The sequence below is a fragment of the Ovis canadensis genome, chromosome X, assembly GCF_042477335.2.
Source record: "Ovis canadensis isolate MfBH-ARS-UI-01 breed Bighorn chromosome X, ARS-UI_OviCan_v2, whole genome shotgun sequence".
In the NCBI taxonomy this organism is placed as follows: Eukaryota; Metazoa; Chordata; class Mammalia; order Artiodactyla; family Bovidae; genus Ovis; species Ovis canadensis.
Genome location: NC_091727.1, coordinates 82,127,434 through 82,132,633, shown reverse-complemented (window position 1 = coordinate 82,132,633; position 5,200 = coordinate 82,127,434).

The following is a 5,200-nucleotide window of genomic DNA, read 5'->3' as shown; positions in this document are numbered from 1 at the left end:
AGAAGATGAAAGAAAGGTTTAACAAGGACCTAGAAGAAATTAAAAGTCAATATATAATGAAACACCCCGGAGGGAACAAATAGTAGAATAACGGAAGTAGAAGATAGGATTAGTGAGGTAGAAGATAGAATGTTAGAAATACATGAATCAGAGAGGAAAAAGGAAAAACTAATTAAAAGAAATAAGGACAATCTCAGAGACCTCTAGGGCAATATTAAACGCCCCAACATTTGAATCATAGGAGTCCCAGAAGAAGACAAAAAGAAAGACCATGAGAAAATACTTGAGAAGATAACAGTTGAAAAGTTCCCTAAAATGGGGAAGGAAATAATCACCCAAGTCCAAGAAACCCAGAAAGTCCCAAACAGGATAAACCCAAGGCGAAACACCTCAAAACACATGTTAATCAAATTAACAAAGACCAAACACAAGCAACAAATATTAAAAGCAGCAAGGGAAAAACAAATAACATACAAGGGGATTCCCATAAGGATAACAGCTGATCTTTCAATAAAAACTCTTCAGGCCAGGAGGGAATGGCAGGACATACTTAAAGTGATGAAAGAAAATAACCTACAGCCCAGATTACTGTACCCAGAAAGGATTTCATTCAAATATGTAGGAGAAATCAAAAGCTTTACAGACAAGCAAAAGCTGAAAGAATTCAGCACCACCTAACCAGCTCTGCAACACATGTTAAAGGATCTTCTCTAGACACAAAACAGAAAAAGGGTGCACAAACTCGAACCCAAAACAATAAAGTAAATGGCAATGGGATCATACTTATCAATAATTACCTTAAATGGAAATGGGTTCAATGCCCCAACCAAAAGGCAAAGATTGGCTGAATGGATACAAAAACAAGACCGCTATATATGTTGTCTACAAGAGACCCACCTCGAAACAAGGGACACATACAAACTGAAAGTGAGGGGCTGAAAAAAGATATTCCATGCAAATAGAGACCAAAAGAAAGCAGGAGTAGCAATACTCATATCAGATAAAATAGACTTTAATAAAAGGCTGTGAAAAGAGACAAAGAAGGACACTGCATAATGATCAAGGGATCAATCCAAAAAGAAGATATAACAATTATAAATATATACGCACCCAACATAGGAACACCACAATATGTAAGACAAATGCTAACAAGTATGAAAGGGGAAATTAACAATAATTCAATAATAGTGGGAGACTTTAGTACCCCACTCACACCTATGGATAGATCAACTAAACAGTAAATTAACAAGGAAAAACAAACTCTAAATGATACAATAGACCACTTAGATGTAATTGATATCTATAGGACATTTCACCCCAAAACAATGAATTTCACCTTTTTCTCAAGCGCACACGGAACCTTCTCCGGTATAGATCACATCCTGGGCCATCAATCTAGCCTTGGTAAATTCAAAAAAATTAAAATCATTCCGAGCATATTCTCTGGCCACAATGCAGGAAGATTAGATCTCAATTACAGGAGAAAAACTATTAAAAATTCCAACATATGGAGGCTGAACAACAGGCTGCTGAATAACCATCACAGAATAAATCAAAATATGCATAGAAACGAATGAAAATGAAAACACAACAACCCAAAACCTGTGGGACACTGTAAAAGCAGTCCTAATGGGAAGGTTCATAGCAATACAGGCATACCTCAGGAAACAAGAAAAAAAGTCAAATAAATAACCTAACTCTACACATAAAGCAACTAGAAATGGAAGAAATGAAGAACCCCAGGGTTAGTAGAAGGAAAGAAATCTTAAAAATTAGGGCAGAAATAAATGCAAAAGAAACAAAGGAAACCATAGCAAAAATCAACAAAGCCAAAAGCTGGTTCTTTGAGAGGATAAATAAAATTGACAAACCATTAGCCAGACTCATCAAGAAACAAAGGGAGAAAAATCAAATCAATAAAATTAGAAATGAAGATGGAGAGATCACAACAGACAACTCAGAAATACAAAGGATGATGAGACTACTGTCAGTAATTATATGCCAATAAAATGGACAACTTGGAAGAAATGGACAAATTCTTTGAAAGTAGAGCTTTTCAAACCTGAACTAGGAAGAAATAGAAAATCTTAACAGACCCATCACTAGCACAGAATTGAAACTGTAATCAGAAATCTTCCAGCAAACAAAAGCCCAGGTGCAGACAGCTTCAGAGCTGAATTCTACCAAAATTTAGAGAAGATCCAACATCTATCCTACTCAAACTCTTCCAGAAAATTGCAGAGGAATGTAAATGGCCAAACTCATTATATGAGGCCACCATCACCCTAATACCAAAACCAGATAAAGATGCCACAAAAAAAGAAAACTACAGGCCAATAGATGAACATAGATGCAAAAATCCTTAACAAAATTCTAGCAAACAGAATATAAAAACATATTTAAAAATCATACATCATGACCAAGTGGGCTTTATCCCAGGGATGCAAGGATTCCTCAATATCCACAAATCAATCAAGGTAACACACCACATGAACAAATTGAAAGATAAAAGCCTATGATTATCTCAACAGATGCAGAGAAAGCCTTTGACAAAATTCAACATCCATTCATGATTAAAAAAAAAAAAACCTCCAGTTCAGTTCAGTTGCTCAGTCGTGTCCGACTCTTTGCGACCCCATGAATTGCAGCACGCCAGGCCTCCCTGTCCATCACCAACTCCCAGAGTTCACTCAGACTCACAACCATGAGTCGGTGATGCCATCCAGCCATCTCTTCCTCTGTCGGCCCCTTCTCCTCCTGCCCCCAATCACTCCAAGCATCAGAGTCTTTTCCAGTGAGTCAACTCTTTGCATGAGGTGGCCAAAGTACTGGAGTTTCAGCTTTAGCATCATTCCTTCCAAAGAACACCCAGGACTGATCTCCTTTAGAATGGACTGGTTGGATCTCCTTTCAGTCCAAGGGACTCTCAAGAGTCTTCTCCAACACCACAGTTCCAAAGCATCAATTCTTCCAGAAAGCTGGACTAGAAGGAACATACCTCAACATCATAAAAGCTATATATGACAAACCCACAGCAAACATTATCCTCAATGGTGAAAAACTGAAAGCATTTCCCCTAAAGTCAAGAACAAGACAAGGGTGCCCACTCTCATCACCACTACTCTACACAGTTTTGGAAGTTTTGGCCACAGCAATCAGAGCAGGAAAACAAATAAAATGAATTCATATTGGAAAAGAAGTAAAACTCTCACTGTTAACGATGGCATGATCGTCTACATAGAAAACCCTAAAGACTCCACCAGAAAATTACTAGAGCTAATCAATGAATATAATAAATTTGCAGGATATAAAATGAACACACAGAAATCCCATGCATTCCTATACATAACAATGAGAAAGAGAAATTAAGGAAACAAATCCGTTCACCATTGCAATGAAAAGAATAAAATACTTAATAATATATATACCTAAAGAAACAAAAGACCCATATAGAAAACTATAGAAAACTGATGAAAGAAATCAAAGAGGACACAAATAGATGGAGAAATATAGCATGTTCATCGATCGGAAGAATCAGTATGATGAAAATGAGTATCTAACCAAAGCAATCTGTAGATTCAATGCAATCCCTATCAAGCTACCAACGGTATTTTTCACAGAGCTAGAACAAATAACTTCATAATTCATATGGAAATACAGAAAACCTTGTATAGCCAAAGCAATCTTGAGAAAGAAGAATGAAACTGGAGGAATCAACTTGCTTGACTTCAGGCTCTACTACAAAGCTACAGTCATCAAGACAATATAGTACCAGCACGAAGACAGAAATATAGATCAACAGAACAAAATAGAAAGCCCAGAGATAAATCCATGCACCTATGGACACCTTATCTTTGACAAAGGAGGCAAGAATATACAATAGAGAAAAGACAATCTCTTTAACAAGTGGCGTTGGGAAAATTGGACAAACACTTGTAAAAGAATGAAACTAGAACATTTTCTAACACCATACACAAAAATAAACTCAAAATGGATTAAAGATCTAAACATAAGACCAAAAACTATAAAACTCCAAGAGGAAATCATAGGCAAAACACTCTCTGACGTAAATCACAGCAGGATCCTCTGTGACCCACCTCCCAGAGTAATGGAAATAAAAGAAAAAATAAACAATTGGTACCTAATTAAACTTAAAAGCTTCTGCACAACAAAGGAAACTATAAGCAAGGTGAAAAGACAGCCTTCAGAATGGGAGAAAATAATAGCAAATGAACCAACTGACAAAGAATTAATCTCAAAAAAATACAAGCAACTCCTACAGCTCAATTCCAGAAAAATAAACGACCCAGTCAAAAAATGGGCCAAAGAACTAAATAGACATTTCTCCAAAGAAGACATACAGATGGCTAACAAACACATGAAAAGATGCTCAACATCACTCATTATCAGAGAAATGCAAATCAAAACCACATTGAGGTACCATTTCACGCCAGTCAGAATGGCTGCAATCCAAAAGTCTACAAGGAATATATGCTGGAGAGGGTGTGGAGAAAAGGGAACCCTCTTTACACTGTTGGTGGGAATGCAAACTAGTACAGCCACTATGGAAAATAGTGTGGAGATTCCTTAAAAACTGGAAATAGAACTGCCATACAACCCAGTAATCCCACTGCTGGTAATACACACTGAGGAAACCAGAATAGAAAGAGACACGTGTACCCAAATGTTCATCGCAGCACTGTTTACAATAGCTGGGACATGGAAGCAACCTAGATGTCCATCAGCAGACAAATGGATAAGAAAGCAGTGGTACATATACACAATGGAGTATTACGCAGCCATGAAAAAGAATGTATTTGAATCAGTTTTAATGAGTTGGATGAAACTGGAGCCTATTATGCACAGTGAAATTACCCAGAAAGAAAAACTTCAATACAGTATACTAATGCATATATATGGAATTTAGATGATGATAACAATAACAGTATATGCAAGACAGCAAAACAGACACAGATATATAGAACAGTCTTTTGGACTCTGTGGGAGAAGACCACAGTGGGATGATTTGAGAGAATTGCACTGAAACATGTATATTATCATATGTGAAACATATTGCCAGTCCAGTTTTGATGCATGACACAGGGTGCTCAGGGCTTGTGCACTGGGATGACCCAGAGGGATGGGATGGGGAGTGGGGGGAGGGGGGATCAGGATGGGGAACACATGTACACCCGTGGCT